General features: G+C 46.7%; 1 protein-coding gene across 3 annotated transcripts in view; it reads right to left on the bottom strand.

Annotated features, from left to right (window-relative positions):
• Positions 1–24,380, bottom strand: part of LOC101117049 (neuroligin 4 X-linked) — a 400,179-nt gene that overhangs the window by 335,255 nt on the left and 40,544 nt on the right. For 2 of the 3 annotated variants that reach the window (XM_060407560.1, XM_060407562.1), the window contains exon 3: positions 22,513–22,600. The gene's annotated coding sequence lies outside the window, so the exon portion shown is untranslated. Of the gene's footprint in view, positions 1–22,512; positions 24,130–24,380 lie in introns of all 3 variants that reach the window. The other variant, XM_060407561.1, reaches the window with a different exon arrangement.

Here is a 24,380-nt window from a genome sequence, read left to right as displayed (position 1 = left end):
TACTGAAGAATTTATTTACAGGGCAACAATGGAGACACAGACAGAGAATAGACTTACGGACATCGGGAGAGGGGAGGAGAGGGTGAGATGTGTGGAGAGAGTAGCCTGGACTAGATTACCAAATGTAAAATAGAGAGCCAATGGGCATGTGCTATACACCCTCATTTTTATCTTTTAAGGGTAAGTGCCGTACCTCGGTGAAGGGAACCAGGGTCGTGATTTTTGAATCAGCAGGAAACTCTGTACTATAGTTCTGGTTGTGAGACTCAGCTCTGTACTAGACTCCTAGGGGAGAACTGAGAAATCCTCCAGTCCAGGCTCCACTCCAGACCCACATGGTCAACATCTCCAGGGGTGCGGAGGGGCAGAAGACCAGGTATTTGTAAATACCAGATCCTCCAGGAGATGCAAATGGGCCGCCTGACCGGCCACTGATGCTTGGACCCAGGGTCTCTGCTTACATGTAAAACAATCTCCTGAAACCTGGGCCTTATTTTATTTTATTTTTAAAGAAAATCTCATTTCACCACAAATACTCATACATTGTCTTAAAAGGGAAACTATAAGTATTATATAAGCAGCAGCAATAACAGGACACAGCAAATGTGGGCCCCAAGGTTCAACCCCTTTGCTCCCCCACCCCCAACCACCATGCCTGCCTTGGAGGCAGAAAGATTTCCAGGCGTGTCTCAGCTTTGCTTCTTAAAATATGCTCCATCGAAAAAAAATGTTTTAATTTAACATTAGGTCATTGTGGATTATCTGTTTTAAATAGAGCAGTGTCTGTGTGTCAATTGCAAACTCCCAATCTATCTATCCTTCCCCACATAGTTCTAAAAAAAATGTGCTTTGCTACTTTCTCTCTCTTTTTTTCATTGTATATATTGTTTCTGGCTGTCCTGGGTCTCTGTTGCTGGGTGGGTTTTTCTCTAGTTGCAGCGAGTAGGGGCCACTCTCTAATTGTGGTGCTTGGGGTTCTCCCTGGGGTGGTTTCTCTCCTGGAGCAAGGGATCTAGGGCGTGTGGGCTCCATATTTGCGGGTCCCGGGCAACAGAGTGTAGGTTTGATATTGGTGGTTCATGGGCATAGTTGCCCTGCGGCATATGGGATCTTCCCCAACCAGGGATCGAACCCCTGTCTCCTGCATTGGCAGGTGGGTTCTTGGCCACCGAGCCACCTCGGAAGCCCCCGCTACATTTTCTTGATACATGATTTTCAGCTAGAACATGCAGAAATTACTCTATATCGTTACGTAGAACAGCTAGCTAGGAAGGTACAAGAGCAGATAGAAAATGTCTACATCACACATAGACAGCATCCATCCTCTTTGCCTCTGGTGTCTAAACTTCCCAGAACAGTTACAGACACTCTAGCTTTTACCATTCTCTACTACAAACATCACTGTCCCTGTGCAATTAATGGGCATTCTTGAAGCAAGCTCTGGAGTCTAACAAAAATCTCCTTTAAAAAAAAAAATTTTTTTTTGGAAGGATAATTGCTTTGCAGAATTTTGCTGTTTTCTGTCAAACCTCAACATGAGTCAGCCCCAGGTGTACATATATACCCTCTCTTTTGAACCTCCCTCCCCATCCCACCCCTCTAGGTTGATACAGAGTCTAGAGTTTGAGTTTCCTGAGACATACAGCAAATTCCCATTGGCTGTCTAAAAAAACTCTCCTCCTTTTAATGACCTGTTTTAACTGGAGACAGTTTAACAGCCTCAGAATTTCGTATTCATGTTTGCTGTGAACCTATTGTTCATTTTTCTAAATGCTTCCCTTCTAAAAGAAAAAGAAAACACACGATCCCCATCTCCAGGACTGTCTTCACCAGAAACTCTCTTCTCAGGACAAGCATGATTGTCAGGGAGGGGGTGGACCCTGGGGCACGAATTAGCTGTTTGAGGTTGCTGCTGGTCCTTAAACAATACTAGTAGTTTGACTTTTAAGACAACGTGGGGAACTTCTGCGATGGTGCAACAGTTAAAAATCCACCTGCCAAAGCAAGAGACACGAGTTCGATCCCTGGTCTGGGAAGATCCCATATGCCTTGAGGCAAGAAGGCTCGTGTGCTACAATTCCTGAGCCTGTGCTCCGTAAAAAGAGACTCCACCATAACAAGAAACCTGTGATCAGCCAAGAACAGACCCTGCTCGCTGCAACTAAAGCAAAGGCCGTGGGCAGTAACACACACAGCCAAAGTCTCAGCACAGCCAAAATAAACAAAGAAATAAAAGAAATAAACATTTTTTTAAAAAAAGACAACACTAAGTCTTTCTTTGTTGAAATGAAATTTTTCTCAAAGAAAAAATAATAAAGTCAAAGTTTGAGGGTGCGTGCAGGTGGATACCCTTTTCTAAAGCATCATTTGTCCAACTGGGCAGCCCATGAGCGTGCGCAAATGACCAAACGCTCCATTTCCTTTTTGTTTACTTATTTTTTTCCCCCTAAATATCTCTCTTGAACATCCTTTTCTGTCCCAGCCTTTGCCCGGAATTCATGGGAGACTCAGTGGCTCTGGCTATGTTCTGTGAAGTCCACTGCTTCTTGGAAAGCAAGTTTTTCCATTCATTAAGCATTCTGCTTTTTAGGTTTTTGGCCGAGACACATGGCTTGTGGGATCTTAGTTCCCTGACCAGGGATTGAACCCGAGCCCCCAGCAGTGGGAAGTGCACAGTCCTACCGACTAGACTGCCAGGGAAGCTCGATGTATTCTGCTATTTGAAGAAACACATCATCACACAGCTTTCCGAGGAAAAACAGGCAAGAGAAGGCTAACTTTAGAGACCCTGGATGAGTTAAGATTCTAGACTCTGACCTTCAGTGGACTGTATCATTCAGAATAGAGCTATAGATTGGAAATCAGTTCTGTTTAGAATGTGTGATTAGTCACTCAGTGGTGTCTGACTCTTTTCTGCCCCATGGACTGTAGCTCTCCAGGCTCCTCAGTCCATGGGATTTCCCAGGCAAGAACACTGGAGTGGGTTGCCAATTCCTCCTCCAGGGGATTTTCCCAACCCAGGGATCAAACCCAGGTCTCCCGCATTGCAGGAGGATCCTTTACCAACAGAGCCACTAGGAAAGCCCTCTACTTAGATTAGCAGAAGATTTTTGAAGTGCCCAAGGTAGTCTAACTCTTGATTATTTGGGGTTATTCTTTTTTTTTATTTGCCCTTCCAACCACCTGAAGATCCCAAATTCTTAGGATCTTCTCTCTGTAGCTGCTATTGTGAAACTTCCCAGCGGCGTGCTTCGGGAGTGAATTTCATTTCATTCTCATGCTGGGCATGCAGTGTGCCGTGCAGGCATGGAAGCTGAGATCTTTCAATGACGGCAGAAGAATTTATTTATAAGATATTTGCATGTGTTCTGAATCACTCCCTCATGTTCCACTCTTTGAAACTGCAAGGACTATAACCTGCCAGGCTCCTCTGTCCATGGGATTCCCCAAGCAACAATAGTGCAGTGGGTTTTCCATTTTCTCCTCCAAGGAATCTTCCGGAACCAGGGATCAAACTTGTGTCTTGTGCGTCTCCTGCCCTGACAGGTGGACTGTTTGCCAACTGCACCATCTGGGAAGCCTCTTGTAAGCCATTTATGCCTCTTTTGGACTTCCCTGGTGGCCCAGAGGGTAAAGAATCTGCCCGCCAATGCAGGAGATGTGGGTTCGATCCCTGGGTCAGGAAGATTCCCCTGGAGGAGGAAATGGCAACACACTCCAGTATTCTCATCTGGGAAGTCCCAGGGACAAAGGAGCCTGGTAGGCTACAGTCCATGAGGTCGCAAAGAGTTTTGGCATGACTAAAAGAGTAAGCAACAGTCACAGCAGACGAATGCAGTATAGCTACTTTGCTGCCACGCCAGAAATCAGAGAATTACAGCCCTGCTCCTGCCCTTTCATGTCTTATATGAAACACATCAGGCATATACGGCGATTTCCATATTCTTGAATTTGCAAAAGAAAACCCAATAGCTTATCTAAACAGTACCATGGGATTAACTTTCCAATCTTAGGATTAGATACACAGAAAATTAAATCTAACCATTTTTCCCCAGGAGAGAAGCTTTGGTGGGGAAAGTCTGTCATAATGTGGGGGGAAAAAAATTGCATTCACAGAAAAGAAGAGACAGGACAGGGGATCAGACGTAACTTTGTGGAGCATCAGTGATATATTAGATTTTTCTAATTCTTTGAGTTCTCAGAGGTAGAGCTTTGCTACGGAAGCATGGCTGTTTATGAAGGTAGATCTGACTCAAATAAGAGCCTTGTCCAAGCAACTGCCATCAGTGAGCTGGTCTGGGGAGAAATTGATCACTCAGTAAGCCATGTTTGACTCTTTGTGACCCCATGGACTGCAGCAGGCGAGGCTCCCCTGTCCTTCACTATCTCCTGGAGTTTGTTCAAACTCATGTCCATTGAGTTGGTGATGCCATCCAACCATCTCATCCTCTGTCATCCCCTTCTCTTCCTGACCTCAATCTTTCCCAGCATCAGGGTCTTTGCTCAGTGAGTTGGCCCCTCCCATCAGGTGGCCAACGTATTGGAGTTTCAGCTTCAGCATCAGTCCTGCCAATGAATATCCAGGGTTGATTTCCTTTAGGGTTGGCTGGTCTGTGGAGAAGTGGGCATTTTCAAATGCTTCCTCCCTTTCCTTGCTTCTCCTGCCAGAAATGCTATCCTAAAAATAGGTGTGATTAATCCCTTTGGCAAACACATCGCCCCTGAATTGGGAAGCCTGATTTTGCCAAGTGTGTTGTCATTCCTGAGGCGTACCACTGTTTTGGTATTCAAGAAGAAAATCCAGAGTCTTCCCTTGCACAGGACGTGACGAATACAGTAGATTCCAGCAATCACACTCCTGAGTAATTACCCAAAGGAGCTGAAAACTTGTAGCCACACAAAAATCCACACGCTGGTGTTTATAGTATCTTTAGCGATCATGGTCCAAACTTGGAAGAAACCGAGATAGTCCCCAGCAGCCAGACGGATAAATAATAAAGTCGATCCAGATAAGGGAAGAGTACTCAGTGATAAAGAAGAACCGAGCTACCGGGCCATAAAAAAAGATACGGATGAACCTTCAATGCATGGGTTTCACTCCGTGAAACAGGCTGATCTGAAAAGGCTACAGAATGTGTGATTTCAGGTAGGTGACGCTCTGGTAAAGGCAGCGTTGCAGAGACATTGTCTCTACATTTTATGCATATACGTAAAAGCATCAGTGGGTGCCAGGACTGGCGTGGTGAGAAGGGTGAGGTAGAGAACTGTTGCTGCTGTTACCACTGCTGAGTCGCTTCAGTCGTGTCCGACTCTGTGCGACCCCATAGACGGCAGCCCACCAGGCTCCCCCATCCCTGGGATCCTCCAGGCAAGCACACGAGTGGGTTTCCATTTCCTTCTCCAATGCATGAAAGTGAAAAGTGAAAGGGAAGTCGCTCAGTCGTGTCCGACGCTTAGCCACCCCATGGGCTGCAGCCCACCAGGCTCCGCCATCCATGGGATTTTCCAGGAAAGGGTACTGGAGTGGGTTGCCATTGCCTTCTCTGACAGAACTGGTAGGACATTGAAAGTACTCTTTAGGACACTCTAACGATGGATCCATGTCGTTCCATGCTTGTCCACACCCATAGGATGTAGAAGACCCAGGTTGAACTCTAACTCAAAGGCTGGCCTTTGGATGCTGACAATGTGGCAATGTAGGTTATCCCTTAGTTAAATAGATATGTATATACACGCACCCCACTCTGGGGGTGGAACTGAGAGGTGTTCATTAATAGTGGGGTTAGAACATGACCACGGGCAGGGAGTGAACGGAAACTGTACCTCTCTCTCACCTTTGCTGTGAATCTAGAATAGCTCTGAAAAAGAAGTCTGAATTTAATCACATTGTGGCAAACAAAAGGGGAAAAAGTGGAGGCAGTGACAGATTGTATTTTCTTGGCCTCCAAAACCACTGCAGACTGTGAAGGCAGCCTTAAGATAAATAGACACGTGCTCCTTGGAAAGAAACATATGACAGACCGAGACAGCTTATTAAAAAGCACAGACATCACTTTGCCGACAACTTCCGTCTACTCAAAGCTATGGTTTTTCCAGTTGTCATGGACGGATGTGAGAGCTGGACCATAGAGAAGGCTGAGCGCCAAAGAATTGATGCTTTCAAACTCTGGTGCTGGAGAAGACTCTTGAGAGTCAGGAAATCAGTCCATCCTAAAGGAAATGAGTTCTGAATATTCACTGGAAGGACTGATGCTCAAGCGGAAACTCTAATACTTTGAACTGACTTATTGGAAAAGACCCTGATGCTGGGAAAGATTGAAGGCGGGTGGAGAAGGGGACAACAGAGGATGAGATGGTTGGATGGCATCACTAACTCAATGGACATGACTTTGAGCAAGCTCCAGGAGATGGTGAAGGACAGGGGAAGCCTGGCGTGCTGCAGTCCACGGAGTCCCTAAGAGTCAGACATGACTGAGCGACTGAAGAAAGACAAATTCAGAAAATGGTCATATAACTGCAAAAAATATTTTTTTGAAATAAAGTACTTTGTCCCCGTGAAATCACTGACTACCACCAGGTGGGAATACCACCTGGTTGAATGCCAGGCTCTCTCTCTTCCCCCCACATGGTGATGAGAGCAACTGTTGTCTACCCACGTTACAGAGAAGGAGGTTGATGCTCTAAAGAACTTGAAACCTGTCTAAGGAATCAGAGGTGATATCAGAAGTCACACTATGCTTTGTTTCTTTCCAAATTCTGTGCTCTGAACCACTAGGATACAAAGTCTCTTCAGTATTTTAATATTCTACCTAGCAAAGCTGAAACAATGAAACAATAAAACCACTACTGTTAATTAGGGTCAATATGCCAGCAAATTGGGAAAACTCAGCAGTGGCCACAGGGCTGGAAATGGTCCGTTTTCATTCCAATCCCAAAGAAAGGCAATGCCAAAGAATGCTCAAACTACCGCACAATTGCATTCATCTCACACGCTAGTAAAGGAATGCTCAAAATTCTCCAAGCCAGGCTTCAGCAATACGTCAACCGTGAACTTCCAGATGTTCAAGCTGGTTTTAGAAAAGGCAGAGGAACCAGAGATCAAATTGCCAACATCCGCTGGATCATGGAAAAAGCAAGAGAGTTCCAGAAAAATATCTATTTCTGCTTTATTGACTACGCCAAAGCCTTTGACTCTGTGGATCACAAGAAACTGTGGAAAATTCTGAAAGAGCTGGGAATACCACTTGACCTGCCTCTTGAGAAACCTATATGCAGGTCACGAAGCAACAGTGAGAACTGGACATGGAACAGACTGGTTCCAAATAGGAAAAGGAGTATGTCAAGGCTATATATTGTCACCCTGCTTATTTAACTTATATGCAGAGTACATCATGAGAAACGCTGGACTGGAAGAAACACAAGCTGGAATCAAGATTGCCAGGAGAAATATCAATCACCTCAGATATGCAGATGACACCACCTTTATGGCAGAAAATGAAGAGGAACTAAAAAGCCTCCTGATGAAAGTGAAAGAGAAGAGTGAAAAAGTTGGCTTAAAGGTCAACATTCAGAAAACGAAGATCATGGCATCCGGTCCCATCACTTCATGGGAAACAGATGGGGAAACAGTGGAAACAGTGTCAGACTTTATTGTTTTGGGCTCCAAAATCACTGCAGATGGTGACTGCAGCCATGAAATTAAAAGATGCTTACTCCTTGGAAGGAAAGTTATGACCAACCTAGATAGCATATTGCAAAGCAGAAACATTACTTTGCCAACAAAGGTCCATCGGTCAAGGCTACAGTTTTTCCAGTAGTCATGTATGGATGTGAGAGTTGGACTGTGAGGAAAGCTGAGTGCCGAAGAATTGATGCTTTTGAACTGTGGTGTTGGAGAAGACTCTTGAGAGTCCCTTGGACTGCAAGGAGATCCAACCAGTCCATTCTAAAGGAGATCAGTCCTGGGTGTTCTCTGGAAGGAATGATGCTAAAGCTGAAACTCCAGTACTTTGGCCACCTCATGGAAGAGTTGACTCATTGGAAAAGACTCTGATGCTGGGAGGGATTGGGGGCAGGTGGAGAAGGGAAGGACAGAGAATGAGATGATTGGATGGCATCACCGACTTGATGGACATGAGTTTGAGTGAATTCTGGGAGTTGGTGATGGACAGGGAGGCCTGGTGTGCTATGATTCATTAGGTCACCAAGAGTCGGACACGATGGAGCGACTGAACTGAACTGAATGTGTTAATTGAGCTTTAAATTCCCTGTGCCCCTTACCTCCGTTTTAAGTTCAAGCTATCTGGCAGCACTAATATAAAGCATTAATATAAAGTGTTTGCCTTTAAATCAGTCACTCCGTGGTTTGAGCTCTTAAACCCATCGCCAGCACAGAATGTTTTCAAAGATGCTATGATCTTGAAAACGGAAGGCAGTACAGAGGAAGCTGCCGTTCACTTTGTGGAAAGACGTTCTGCGAGTCTGTGTAAGTCGTAAGTAAGCTCACTTATGACGTTGTGATAGAAATGTTTGCAGAAACGAAAGGAGAGGATTCCTGATGTCTGGATTATCATCAGAGATCTTTTTGGTGATAATTAACATAAATCTGCTACATCTCCTATACAGAAAACAGTCACATTTATAGGTGTGGTGTGGTGTGGTGTGTGCGTATGTGTATGTGTGTAGACACGTGCGTGCCTGCTGAAATAGCTGACGAACTGAAATGCCAGAGACGAACTAAAATCCAGGAGATGTGGATGTGAGAGCTGGGCCATCAAGAAAGCTGAGCACAGAAGAATGGATGCTTTTGAACTGTGGTGCTGGAGAAGACTCCTGAGATTCCCTCAGACTGCAAGGGGATCCAACCAGTCCATCCTAAAGGAAATCAGTCCAGAATATTCACTGGAAGGACTGATGCTGAAGCCAAAGCTGCAATCCTTTGGCCCCCTGATGCGAAGAACTGACTCATTGGAAAAGCCCCTGATGCTGGGAAAGATTGAGGGTGGGAGGAGAAGGGGACGACAGAGGATGAGATGGTTGGATGGCATCACTGACTCAATGGCTGTGAGTTTGAGCAAATTCCGGGAGATGGTGATGGACAGGGAAGCCTGGCGTGCTATGGTCCATGGGGTCACAAAGAGTCAGACACGACTGAGCGACTGAACAACAACAAGAACAGCAGCATCCTAAATTCCATGGGACTGGCAAAGATCAAATATCACCTTGACCTTCTGGAGTTCGGAGCTAACAAAACTTCCCTGCGCTAATAACTAAAAAAAAAAAAAAATCAAACCACTGATTATAGCATGAAAAAGAAGAAAAGGCAGGCTTTGTTCACCAAGGTTCTAAAACCGTCACACAGCCAAGGGTAAAAGCAGGAGGCTTCAGGTCATGTTATCTTAGCAACAGCATCATCCAGACATGCGGGAAAGGAATATGCCTAAGGTCAACCATCTCCTGTGAGTGTCCGTGACTCTGCAGTTATCTTTTAAAACACAGTGGTAGGACCTCCCTGGTGGTCCAGTGGTTAAGAATCCGCCTGCCAGTGCAGGGGGCATGGGTGCCATCTCTGGTCCAAGAAGATCCCACATGCCACGCAGCGATTAAGTCCCTGCATTATGACTACTGAGCCTGTGTTAAGCACAGGAGATGCTACTACTCAGCCCCGAGCCATAATTACCCAAACAAGAGAAGCCCGCAAGTCAAGGGCAGCCCCTGATCACCCCAACTAGAGAAAAGCCTCTGAACAGCAGCAAAGACCCAGTGCAGCCAAAAATTGACTCTTATAAAAAACATATTGTTAGAGAAAAAGTGACTGTAGGCTGAAATTGAGAGAAGAGCCATTTGTGAAAATCTTAGAGCATTCCTCTACAAGGAGAGAAAACCCCTGGTCTCCACGAGGGGCACGGTGGTCTGATATCTGGGTGTGAGCATGCGGACCTGGACCCCCCAGTGTGATCACAGCTGAGTTCATAGCATATTATCCGATGGCAGATTTAGCCAGTGTGACCTCTGGGCCCTGCAAGATTCGACTGTCCCAAAGTTTGAGGGAGCAAGTGCTCGTCTCTCGGGACCAAGTGCTTGTCTCTCGGGACCAAAAAGCAATTATAAGACCCAGGGAGGCCAGCAAAGTTCGGGTTCAGAGAAGGTAAAGCGAGAGATGGCTTGTTGCTCCCTTGCAAAGCTGGGATGTGCACACCCTCTGAACCTTTCCGCCTTCCCAAAGACATTTCCTTATTTCTCTCTGTCACCTAAGAGTTGAGCTTTCCAGGCGACTCTAGGGGTAAAAGAATCTGCCTGCCAATGCAGGAGACCCAAGTTCGATCCCTGGGTTGGGAAGATCCCCTGGAGGTGGGCATGGCAACCCACTCCAGAACTCTTGCCTCCAGAATCCCATGGACAGAGTAGCCTTGGAAGCTACAGTCTGTGGGGTTGCAAAGAGTCAAACACACTGAAGTGGCTTAGCACACACATACCTAATGACTAAAATGCTGAAGACAGCTACCTTTACACAGGAAATGACAAGTTACTAACACTACAAACCCTTCCTCTTTTAAGCAAAGTTAGCTCCTTCTGTCTTACAAAATTAAATGTGTAGCTTTAGAGAGTACATCCCCTTTAGAAATTAAAACAAGAGCCGTTGGACAGAACAAAACAACTCATTTCCACGACAGAGAGAGCCTTCAACTCAACCGTCCTTGATAAAACTCCACCAGAGCACAAATCAAGGGGAACAGGTTCCATCCGATTGTGTCTGTTGATTACAATTAACATCCAGTACGTTTCTCTCCTGCTTATAAATACAGAAACTAGCAACTGAACTGGGTTAAAAAAAGAGAAAACATAAATAAATCTTTGGCTAGGCCATTTCTCAGGGGAAAATATATATATATATATATATATATATATATATATATGAGATCAGAGTGGCAATAACTCCACTTAAGCAATTCTCCACATGACCTTGAGAAGGTCTAAATCGCTGACAGCATTTTTTTTTAAATGTTCACTTTCATCTCTCAGTGTTATTTTGAAAACATTACTCTTTAGTAGCTACCCTGGAGCAGAGTCCTGTCCCCCCAAACAAGGTTATCAGTTCATTTCCACCAGCCCGGCCAACATTTTTCTTTTAAGTGAAGGCTGAGCACCTCTTGGAGGAAAACAATATTGCATCAGAAGACAGCAATATTTAGCCTGTCTCTTCAGAGAGACAGAGACAAACGTTCTGTGTGCTCAGGAGGGAGGTTTATTTTCACCTGCATCCACAGATCGAGAGGTCTCGGGGACATCAGGGTTGACCGAGTAGAAAGTGGACCGCTCAGGTCACTGGGGACATTGGCCGTCTTCTGCCAACTCTGTACGGATGGAGTAAATTCTAGCAGGTGGCACGGGGAACTGCCAAGGGATTCCTGACGTCTTCAGTCATTCATTCTGACTTTGTCTTTTAGTCGACTCATTTTGTGACCCTATGGGCTGTAGCCTGCCAGGCTCCATGGGATGCTCCAGGCAAGAACACTGGAGTGGGTTGCCATTTCCTTCTCCAATGCGTGAAAGTGAAAGTGAAGTCGATCGGTCGGGTCTGACTCCTAGCAACCCCATGGACTGCAGCCCACCAGGCTCCTCCGACCATGGGATTCTCCAGGCAAGAGTACTGGAGTGGGCTGCCATTGCTTTCTCCGCATTGTCGTTTCGTCAGCTCATTTTGTGACCCTATGGACTGTAGCCTGCCAGGCTCCATGGGATGCTCCAGGCAAGAATACTGGAGTGGGTTGCCACTTCCTCCTCCAGGGGCTCTTCCCGACCCAGGGATCCAACCCGTAGCTCCTGTGTCTCCTGCACTGGCAGGCGGGTTCATCACCACTAATGGCAACAAGGAAGCCCCGTTATCATTTACACAGACGTTCCCTCTTAGCTCAGTCAGTAGAGAATTGGCTTGCAACGCGGGAGACCTGGGTTAGATTCCTGGGTCGAGAAGATCCACTGGAGAAGGAAATGACAACCCACTCCAGTATTCTTGCCTGGAGAATCCCACAGACAGAGGAGCCTGGCGGGCTACAGTCCACGGGGTCGGCAGACCTGGGACATGACTTAGCGAGTAAATCAGCACCAAACATACACATACTATGGAAATTAACACAAACAAGCAACTCTAAGAGAGACTGACCGTAGAGTAGTGAGATATACCTCCAAACCTGGGGACCCCAACCTCTGGGATCTAATGTCTCATGATCTGAGCTGGAGCTGATGTAATAATAATAGAGATAAAGACGGCAATAAATGCAACATGCTCGAATCATCTCATTACCATCCCCCGCCCCCCCCCCCCCCCCGGGTCTGTGGGAAAACTGTCTTCCATGAAACCAGAGGTTGGTACCAAAAAGTTGGGGATCACTGCTCTAAACACAGCCTTCACTGCTACTAATACATATTTTTATTACAACAGTAACACAATCTATTATAATTATATTACAAGCTTATCATATAACATATAAGCTTATCATAATTTATTATAACGTCAGTTCAATAAATAAGTTTTGACTGTGCATGAGCACTGTCTCAAATGAGGTGGTGGTTATAGTAACACAGAATATTTCCGATACTCTAATGTTTAGTCTGGGAGAGAAGTGAGATATTCCAGTAAACAGGGAGCGATCCAGTTAGCCTGAGATGCTGTTAGATAAGGGATTTTACAGGGGGAGGAAGGTTTCCCTGAGAAGTGATGTGTGGGTGGGAATGGAGTCAGAAGGCTGAACGGGATTTTTTCCTAGCTCCCCAGAAAGCTGAGTTAAGGGAGGAAAGTGAAAGTGTTAGTGATTCAGTCCTGTCCAACTCTATGCAATGCCACAGACGATAGCCTACACAGAGCATTTAAAGCAGAGACATCACTTTGCTGACAAAGGTCCATCTTCGGGAAGCTATGATTTTTCCAGTAGTCATGTACGGATATGAGAGTTGGACCATTAAGAAAGCTGAGCGCTGAAAAATTGATGCTTTCAAATTGTGCTACTGGAGAAGACTCTTGAGAGTCTCCTGAATTGCAAGGAGATTGAACCACTCAAGGTTAAAGAAGATCAACCCTGAGCATTCATTGGAAGGACTGATGCTGAAGCTGAAGCTCCAATACTTTGGCCACCTGATGCGAACGGCTGACTCATTGGAAAAGACCCTGATGCTGGGAAAGATTGAGGGCAGGAGGATAAGGGGACGACAGAGGATGAGATGGCTGGATGGCATCACCGACTCAATGGGCATGAGTTTCAGCAAACTCTGGGAGAGGGTGATGGACACGGAGGCCTGGTGTGCTGCAATCCATGGGGTCGCAAAGAGTGGAAGAGAAAGAAGGGGTGAGAGCAGGCGGAATGGAAGTGAAGAGGATGCTAAGAAGGAAGGGAAAAATAAAAGCGAATAAGAATGCTGTAAAAGAGATGCAGGAGAAGACTTCTCTGTGGGTCCACGGATTAGGACCCCAGGCTTCCACCGCAGCGGGCAGAGGTTCCATCCCTGGTTCGGACCTAAGAACCCACATGCCAGGACGTGCGGCAAAAATGAGAGAGAGAGACAGAAGGAAGAGAGACTGTGCCAGGGAAGGAGATGGGTGTGGCAGAGGTCAGTGAAGGTGAGCGTTGAGACTTACCTCCTGACACTCACAGGACTGCAGCCTTCAACCTGCACTAGGCTGAACGACTCCAGTTCATCTCAGTTCAGTTCAGTGGCTCAGTCATGTCCGACTCTTTGCAAACCCACGAACCGCAGCATGCCAGGCCTCCCTGTCCATCACCAACTCCCAGAGTCCACCCAAACGCATGTCCATTGAGTCGGTGATGCCTCATCTCATCCTCTGTCATCCCCTTCTCCTGCCTTCAATCTCTCCCAGCATCAGGGTGTTTCCCAGTGAGTTAGCTCTTTGCATCAGGTAAAGAAAGAATTGGTGTTTCAGCTTCAACATCAGTCCTTCCAATAAACACCCAGGACCGACCTCCTTTAGGATGGACGGGTTGGATCTCCTTGCAGTACCAGGGACTCTCAAGAGTCTTCTCCATCACCACAGTTCAAAAGCATCATCAGCTTTTGATGCTTTTGAATGACTCCACCCACAGCCAAACATACACATAGACACCACAAAGCCATCCACTTCTGTATTTCCAGAATTCCTGAGAACACACAGCTTTCCCTGGCAGAGAACTTTATGTGGATGCCGAACAGGTGATCAAACGAAGGGTCCTAGGATGGGGAGATGTCCCTGGTTCATCCGGGTAAGGCCAGAGGAATTATAAGGTCCTTAAAAGGAAGAGGGGGCCTCCTTCAGCAGGTGGCTCAGTGGGGAAAAATCAGCCTACCACCACGGGGGATGGAGGTTCGGGACAATCCCCCTGGAGGAGGACATGACAACCCGCTCTAGTCTTTTTGCCTGGAGCATCCCCATGGACAGAGGAGCCTGGCGGGCTACAGTCCTTGGGGTGCCAGAAGATTGGGACAGGACTGAGTGACTCAGCAACAACTGAAAGGAAAAGGCGGGGGTCAGAGTGAGAGAAGGTGATGTAATAAATTACGGAGACAGAGGAGATGATGGGAGAAGGCAGCAGGAATCAAGGAGGGGCAGAACCGGGAGAAGGCACGACAGTGGATCCTCCCCTCCCCTAGACCTTCCAGAAGGAACTGCCCCTGCTGAGCCTGGCTTTTGCCGCAGACATGGGAGCGCCAGCACTGAGCTTGTCCACGTGTCCCGTTCACACCAGTAACTTCATGATCATCTGTTCAGTACTAGGAGGAAATGAACAGACTGCAAAAGCAGAGGGGAGTGACGCGAATGCGTTTCCATGACCCCTGTCTTCAAGAGGGCTTCCCTGACCGCGCAGCTGGTAAAGAATCCCCCTGCAAAGCGGAGCACCGGGCTTTGATTCCTGGGTGCGGAAGATCCCCTGGAGAAGGGACGGGCTACCCACTCCAGGATTCTTGGGCTTCCCTGGTGGCTCAGCTGGTAAATAGTCCGCCCACAATGCAGGAGACCTGGGTTCAATCCCTGAGTTTGGGAAGATCCCCTGGAGGAAGGAAAGACGACCCACTCCAGTATTCTGGCCTGGAGAATTCCACGGACTGTATAGTCCATGGGGTCGCAAGAGCAAGTTTCACTTTCTTTTCTTCAAGAAGACTGGCTGAGAACGGGGAACTCTGCTCCATGTCGTGTGGCAGCCCGGATGGGAGGGGAGTTTGGGGGAGGATGCATCCATGTGCATGCATGGTTGAGTACCTTTATGGTGTACCTGAAACTACCAGAGCCTTGTTAATCAGCTACAGCCCAAATCAAAACAAAAAGTTAAAAAAGAAAAAGAAGACGACTGGCTGAGAAAAATACAGCAGACGTAATGGTGAGGCTCCAAGAGGGTGCCTTTCAGATTGCAATGACTGACGTAGCATCTCCCAACAGAACAGCCTGAGAGAGCAATGGATCGGAAAGCTTCTCAACCAGCAGCTGGCGGAAACCACTGGTGAGAAAGGGACAGAATCAGAGCTCCAGGGGGTTCTCTCCAAGCCCTGAGATGTCACAAATGGCGACACTTCTTTCCAAAGCCGTTTAGCCATTTCAGTACAAGCATCCTTCCAATTTATCCTGAAGACCTAAGATCAATTCGTGGACCTTCAGAAGTGTGAAAACAAGATGGCTACCATGGTGGGAAATGACTTCTATCCTCAAATCATTTCCTCTGGGGTCAGATAGTCCTGAGTTCTACTTCATTCACAGTGCCACTTTACTGCTTTCAGAAAGAAAAAAATAATAATTATATATATATATTAGGGACTTCCCTGTGGTCCAGTGAGTAAAAGTCTGCTCCAAATCCAGGGGCCCTGGGTTTGACCTCTAGTCCCAGAACTAGCTCCCATAAGCCTCAATTAAGGGTTTGCATGCTGCAACTCAAAAACTCCGCATGCCTTAACTAAGATCCAGCACAGCCAAAATAAAGAATTAACCTAAACATTTTTTTAATGGTTTTCATGGCACATCATTGTGAGAGATTTAAGACTTGACCCCAGAAAACCCTATGATTTGAAAATACTTGAGAAGATTATATCCCGCGTTGTAAAATGCTTCAACTCTAATCTGACGTTTCCAACCATAAAATAACAAATGACCAACCATGATTCCACATTCAGCCTCAGTTCCCCTCATCCATCGATTTTTGAGGACGTCTGTGGTTTCAACATTTTAAAAAATTAAGCCTAAAATGTCAAGAGAACAGTTAGCAGACATGTTTAATTAACACTGGATTATAAAAGACTCAAGGGACTTTCCTGGTGGCTCACTGTTAAAGAATCCGCCTGCGAAGCAACAGGCTCCAGAGACGTGGGTTGGATCCCTGGGTTGACAAGATCTCCTGGAGGAAGGGAAGGGCAACCCACTCCAGTATTTTTGTCTGGGAAATCCCATGGACAGAGGAGCCTGGTGGGCTACAGTCCGTGGGAGTCAGAAAGACTCGGACACGCCTGAGCGACGAAACACCAACAAAAAATAAAAGACCCCATGCACAAAACAGCAACACAAGAGAGCAAAGGAACACCTGTTAGGAAAGTGAAACTCCGGAGCTGACACATGCTCCTTTCTCAAGTCACCCTTCGTGATGAATCTGCAGTCTCTCTGAAGGTGCGAAATTAATGAGGACACAGATCCAGTGCGGACAGCGCTTCATTCATCTGACGCCACCTCCTTCTCCCCTCGCCAGGTTTTATTTGTTAACCTTCTCCCCAGAACAGCCTAATTTGAACAAGCCAATCAATTACCATTGAAAGGACAAGTGAAAGACTCAGAATCCCCCCCCTCACGCCCCGCCAAGGAAGCCTTAAATTTTCTAAGTAATTGAGAAGAAAACACAGCCGCTGAAATCGTAGTCCATTTAGAAGACTTAATTACAGATAAGTCAATGCTAAATAATTTATGGTCTTCCGTGCATATGAACCAGACCAGAACAAATAGCGAGGGAAATAAAAATTCTCGAAAATCGAGGCTCCATTGTGGTGCTGGTTGGTTAGCCATTTAGCTGTGTCTGACTCTTGGTGACCCCATGGACTGTAGCCCACCAGGCTCCTCTGTCCATGGGGATTCTCCAGGCAAAAATACTGGAGAGTGGGTTGTTATTCCCTTCTCCAGGGGATCTTCCCGACTCAGGGATCGAACCTGACTCTCCTGCATAGGCAGGCAGATTCTTTATCCACTGAGCTACGAAAGGAGTCCCATCCCTGGGGTCAAAAGAAGATGATTGGTCTCCTGAACACAGCAAACATGGGCTGGAATGACTCTGTTTTCTCCGTCTGATATTAAAGGTTCGAAGAAGGATTACCTGCACAATGGGAAAGAGTCTCGTCCACTCAGACGCTGGGCAGAAAAGCTTCACGCGTAGGAGGGGACCGTTTACACCTGGATAAAACTGCATCCGCCAGGCTGATTCCCTCACTTGTCAGCAGACAGCACAGGAAGGAGGTCGAGGAACCAGTGCAGTGCCCTTGACCTGCTCCCTTGAGCGTCTCAACCCGGACTAGACCTTAGAGCTACTGGTTGCCAGAAAGCACGTGTCCCTGTGAGACCAGGAGTCAAGCTTGTTGACCTGCATTCACCCGTCATTTACTGAGAACCTTCTGCACGGCCTTGTGCTATGATGGGAACACAGAAGACTCAGCCTTCTCGAGTTAAATCACCAGGACTTTGTGGATGGTCCAGTGACTGAGAATCCACCTGCCAGTGCGGGGGACACGGGTTTGATCCCTCGTCTGGGCCCATGACCCGCAACTGCTGAAGCCAGTACACCTTAGAAACCGTGCTCTGCAACAAGAGCAGTCGCTGCGATGGAAAGCCCGTGCACCTCGACTAGAGAGTGACCTCCGCTCACCACAGCGCGTGAAAACACAAAGCAATGAAGACCCAGGACGGTCAAAAAAGAAATTCCAACCGCCTGCCAAGAAGGATCCCAGGAAGGTTCAAGTGACGGAACAGGACCACGTCTCCAGTCCCGTTTGCTAATGGTGTTCATGAGGTTATGTTACGGGATACCTCACTGAGGTCCAAACTGTTCTACTCCCCATGACCCTATGTCATGCTGCAATAAATACTGAGGAACACAGTGGAAAATCTTATTTCAGCAGTCACCATGGAAAGGGAAGGAGGCAGAGCATGTTAGAGGCATATGTTGAGATTCCATCAGTCAGTTTAGTTCAGTGGCTCAGTGGTGTCTGGCTCTTTGTGACGCCATGGACTGCAGCAGGCCAGGCCTCCCTGTCCATCACCAACTCCCAGAGTCTACTCAAACCCACGTCCATCGGGTCGGTGATGCCATCCAACCCTCTCATCCTCTGTCGTCCCCTTCTCCTCCTGCCCCCAATCCCTCCCAGCATCAGCCTTTTCCAATGAGTCAGCTCTTTGCATCAGGTGGCGAAACGATTGGAGTTTCAGCTTCAGCATCAATCCTTCCACTGAATATTCAAGACTCTTTTCTTTTAGGATCGACTGGTTGGATCTCCTCGCTGTCATACGTATTCATTAATATTCAATATTTATTTTTCTCTTTCTAAATTGCTCTGTTTGACAGGCTCTAGGTTCACCTGCATCATAACAACCGAGTCAAATCCACTCTTTGTTATGGCTGTGTAATTCCATTGAATATATGTACCACAGTTTCCTTGTCCATTTGTGTGTTGATGGACAATCTAGGTGGCTCCCAGATCCTGGCTGCAAACACTGGGGTGCTTTGTATCTTTCTGAGTCACAGTATGGATTAAGCTGTTTGCATGGCGGGAATTGAGACACAGATGTAGAGAAGAGACTCGTGGACACACAGGTGAAAGGAAAGGGCGGGATGAATGGAGAGAGTAGCTCTGACATATATACACACTGAAGTGTGCAAATCGCTCAGTCGCATCTGACTCTTTGTGACCCCATGGACTATACAGTCCATGGGATTCTCCAGGCCAGAATACTGGAGTAGGTAGCCTCTCTCACATTGCTGCTGCTGCTGCTAAATCACTTCAGTCGTGTCCGACTCTGTGCGACCCCACAGACAGCAGCCCACCAGGCTCCCCCATCCCTGGGATTCTCCAGGCAAGAACAATGGAGTGGGTTGCCATTTCCTTCAATGCATGACAGTGAAAAGTGAAAGTGAAGTCGCTCAGTCGTGTCCGACTCTTCGCCACCCCATGGACTGCAGCGTACCAGGCTCTTCCATCCATGGGATTTTCCAGGCAAGAGTACTGGAGTGGGCTACCATTGCCTTCTCTCTCCCACATTGCAGGCGGATTCCTTACCAGCTGAGCTACCAGGGAAGCCCAAGAATCCTGGAATGGGTAGCATATCCCTTCTCTAAGGGATCTTCACAATCCAGGAATCAAACTGGGGTCTCCTGCATTGCAGCCGGATTCTTTACCAACTGAGCTAGTGAAACAGCTAGCTAGTGAGAAGTTGGCATATAGCAGAGGGTGTTCAGCTCTGTGATGACCTAGAGGGGTGGAAGGGAGGCTCACAAAGGAGGCGATATATGTATGCATATAACAGAGTCACACTCTTGCACAGCAGAAAATAACACAACTTTGTAAAGCATCTTGACTCCAATTTAAAAAAAAAAAAAAACTGAGAAAAAGGCATATGTTTACGCAAAAGATCCCGAATCACCTACAACAAAAATATATTTTCTTAATATTTACTGCAGGTCCCCAGCACGTCAAGGCGTGACGTCCGACAACCCGCCAGAGAAAAGAGAAAACAAGTCTGTTCCATCCTGATGTTAATTACCCTCTTCCTGGAAGCCTGCTGAGTCACAATCACCTGGCTCTCTGAGACAGGCACAAATGGGATCTGCGAACTGCTTGGTTTGAACCCTATAAATGCCCTTCGTGAAAATATTCAGTGGAGCAGAAAGCAAAAGTCTTAATGACTGAAGGCGCTTCCTCAAGCAGTCCTTTCCTCTTGATTCTGATCATGATGGACAGGGGATGACAGCTGCTGGGGGTGACCCACCCTCATCAGGGCGGCTGAATCACACACGCTTTTCTGTGGATGGCCGTGGATTCTCTCCCCGGGGCAGGTCACTTTCAGACATGAAACTCTGGGGAGTTCCCAGACGTTCCTGAGCAAACTCCAGGAGCTGGTGATGGACAGGGAAGCCACGCGTGCTGCCGTCCGTGGGGTCGCAAAGAGTCAGACACGACTGGGCAACTCAACAACAGCCCAGGCCTCAGGCTTGCATGCACCCCAAATTTCAGCTGACAAACACCTGCTGTACAGTTAAGAGACTGTAGTTGGTGCAGTCACAAAATTCCTAATTATGAAAGCACACACCTATAGTATCCATAATTTGTTGTATATCAACGTGCACACACGCTCAGTCATGTCTGACTCTTTGCAACTGCATAGACTGCAGTCTTCTTCCAGGAGAATCTTCCTGGTCCACGGATCGAACCCGAGTCTCGAACGCCACCTGCACTGGCACGTGGGTTCTTTCCCACCAGCACCGCCTGGGAAAGCCCTTCCCTGGGGGCACTGTCTATCATCTTCCTTTTTGGGTTTCATGGCCTGAAATGAAAGCCGCTCCGTCGTGTCTGAATCTTTGCAACCCTTCTCCCGGCCAGAATACTGGAGTGGGTAAGCCTCTCCCTTCTCATCCAGGGGACCTTCCCAACCCAGGGATGGAACCCAGGTCTCCCGCACTGCAGGCGGATTCTTTACCAGCTGAGCCACACGGGAGGCCCGTATTCAGAGCTGTGCTGTCTAGAGCTCTAACTCCAGACCTAGTAACCACCGCCTCTCCTTAGAACCAGGACGGCCTGCTTCACTGCGCTGAGTGCTCCTTGCAGGGCGGCTGCTGAAGTGACGGCAAGCAGAAGTGCATACAGCCATTCTAAAGGTTGCTGGTATGAAAAGGAAGACACGTATTGGGCTGGCCAAGAAGTTCCTTGGTGTGTCAGACTTCAGCCAACCTGATACTTGTGCAACCTCACGCCTTGGTTACATATATCCCATGTTCCTCCAAAAAGAAAATGACAATACAAAAAAAAAAAAAAAAGTTTCGGAATTCACAAGAGAAACGGATTTGATTAATGCGTTGCTATTGATTGCCGAGCCGTATATCCTGATGAGAAATGTGTGTGCACACAACTGTTTTGATAACACAGGTATGTCTACACAAGATAAAAAGAGCAAACTGCGATGCATTCGTTTCCTCATCCGCTATCTTTCATATTTCCATGTTAACCGAAAAAACGGGGGTGGCATTAGTCTTTCTTTATCCATTACAAATTAGCTTTTCTGGGAAGCCAAAAAAGAAAGCAACCTAGCATTTGTTTATGGCAGGATATGGGAAGCGGAGTTCAGAATTCTAGTTGGTTGAAAGCAAGAGTCCAGTGAAGGACATGACCTTGACAATCACCTAAAATCCCAGAAAGGCACTCAAGTTTGTTAGAGTGAAGACTGGAAAATTAAGTGGTTAAACGGGAAACAGACAGTTAAAAGCCAGAGTCAGACACGACTTACTGACTGAACAAACAGCAACAAGAATCACATATATATCAGCAGGGCTTGAATGGACCGCTGAGTCACGAAAACCTCAACTATTTACTTGAAATACACTAAGACATACTCTTTTTAGTATACTGACATACTTTTAAAGGGCTTCCCTGGTGGCTCAGATGGTAAACAATACGCCTGCGATACGGGAGACCTGGGTTCCATCCCTGGGTGGGGAAGACCGCCTGGAGGAGGGCATGGCAACCCACTCCAGTATTCTTGCCAGGAGAATCCCCATGGACAGAGAAGCCTGGTGGGCTACAGTCCACGGGGTTGCAAAGAGCTGGACCCGACTATGGACTAAGTATGCACGCATTTTTTTTTAATTATGGGGGGGAGGGGGGTAAGTGTGTCAGTTTTGACTTGTGAAGTAGCTTCACTCATGTGAGCTCACAACCATCAAAATATTCTGTCCATTTCCCCTTCTTTGCGCTGTGCTCTATTTCTGATGAAGAGAAGGATTCCGGGGCCTCAGTGAGCCCCCAACCTGCATTAAAAGTACATCTCATATTTTGTATTCCACTCCTCAGGGCCTCAGGCATAAATGATATAAGGATACACTGAGGCCATTCAAAGACCTCAGCAGCTTCAGATACTGCCTGCAGGATAAAGCGGGATGAGGGTCCATTTCAGAAGAAATATACACAAGCTGAGTCAGAGGATTGACTCTTCTGTCTCATTAATGAGAGAGACTCTGCACTGGGGCTATTTGCAGAAACAAGTGATTACGACGAAGTCCTAAATTCACAGGGCATGCCTGCTGTACCCACCAAAGGAGGCTGAAATCGCTGCTCTGCACTGTGGTGAATTTGAAATAGATTCTTTTTTCTTTCTTTTTTTTTTTTTTTTTAAAGAAAACCATTTTTCCCCCACCAAAGTAATTTCAAAGCACTGCTAGATGTGAATTAACCAGGCAGTAAATGCTTCCAGAAAATAAACCAGCGGAGATCAGTGTTTACTTTTCTCATACTTACCATTACATCGTCCTTCTAAGAAGATGCTTTTAAAAATGCCTCCGTGAAAATCTACTTGATTGCTTTTCCATCTTAGCACAGTTTTCCCCTGTTACCATAAAACAGAGACACAGAGAAAGAGAGAGAAAAATCCACTCAGTAAAAGAGATGGTATCGTTGTGTCAAAACCAGCGTGACATTTCTTCTTAGCCTTCTTTTCGGTGATTAGAAAAAGTAGGGGATAGAGACATCAAGTAATTCTGAACCGACTTCCTAAACTCAAGCAACCAATCAAGAAAGGACAGTCATTACAGCAAACTGTAGCTTTTCTGTCTGACCACACGAGTCCACGGGCGATTTGAGAATTCAGAATAAACTGGGGCGATTGGAGGTCAGCAGTGTGTTAATACTTACCACTTACACTCATTGGGCCGCCATTAAATTTCCATTGAAAATGAACAATCAGTTTACTTCATGTCTATGTTTGATCTAGTTTATTTAAGTTAAGGATTTAAACGCTTTGCCTGGGCTTCCCTGATGGTTCAGGAGTAAAGAATCCGCCTGCAATGCAGGAGACTAGGGTTTGATCCCTGGGTTGGGACGACTCCCTTGGAAGAGGAAATAGCAACCCACTCCAGTATTTTTGTCTGGGAAATCCCTTGGCCAGTGGACCCTGGGGGGCTACCGTTCATGGCGTTGCAAAGAGTCAGACAGGACTGAGGCAACCGAACAACAACAAGCTCCTTGCACAGTTTGATTTGTGGAAGCCCAACAACACCTCAGGCATCATTTAGTTGAGAGACTAATTCTCAGGCTGCAGGGATTTTTTTATCCTCCAACAGCAGTATGTCAGACGGGCAAGATTCAAGCGGTCCTTGTCTCTCAGCTCTCCTATGGCAAAAGCAGGCTCTGTTTGGTCAGTAACCATCTTGGAACCACTGGGCACTTTACTTGTCATCTCAGGCTGGAGTCTTCTCTTTACAGGACGACTCTAACAATCTCACTTCTTCCCACTTCTAACTGAGGATCACCACAAAGCAAGTGACCACCGCATCGCCGCCCCCCACTGCCCGTGAGATATTTGGACAGACTACACACTTGTCATTGAGTCATCATTTTACTTCTGCAGGAAGACAGCAAGTGGGAACAGAGGATAAACCTTTCTACCCTCACTTTAACACACTTCAACCCTAGAGGACATTGGTACTGATGGTTGGCTTTCAAAGCTAACGACTTGAGCCCATTCTTTGATTGTAGGAAGGGAGGTTCATGGTCTAATTTTTTTTTTTTTGATCACTCATAACACATAACCACCATCAGTTACTATGTCATAAATATCGCCAAGGCAAATACATTTATGAAAATGAATTTGTATGAAACAAACTATTTTAGTTGCACTCATTATTCTTGACCCTTCTATAGTCATGCAGGACAGTTTACCATCACACTGATTTTAAATACTTTTAGGAAAAAGGATATTCAGATGTTAGGTTTCACGACTCACAAGTTGTAAGACAGAGTTGGGCCCATGTCTGCCTTGAGATCAGAGAGCACATGCTTTTCCCAGAATCAAGATGCCTCTTTGTCCAAACATAATAGGAATTATTACCGGAGGTAACGTGTCCCAGGTGGGTCAACCTTAAACGTGTGCGGTATGTGTGTCACACCGTACACACAGTCGGCAGACTCTTTGTGACCACATGGACTGTAGCCCACCAGGCTCCTCTGTCCATGGGGATTCTCCAGGCAAGAATACTGGAGCGGGCTGCCATTTCCTCCTCCAAGGAATCTTCCTAAGCCAGGGATCGAACCTGAGTCTCCTGCACCTCCTGCACTGGCAAGAGAATTCTTTACCACTGAGTCACCTAGGAAGCCCATATATATGGCGG

This window comes from Ovis aries, chromosome X, assembly GCF_016772045.2.
Source record: "Ovis aries strain OAR_USU_Benz2616 breed Rambouillet chromosome X, ARS-UI_Ramb_v3.0, whole genome shotgun sequence".
Taxonomy (NCBI): Eukaryota; Metazoa; Chordata; class Mammalia; order Artiodactyla; family Bovidae; genus Ovis; species Ovis aries.
This window is presented reverse-complemented; position numbering and strand designations above follow the sequence as displayed.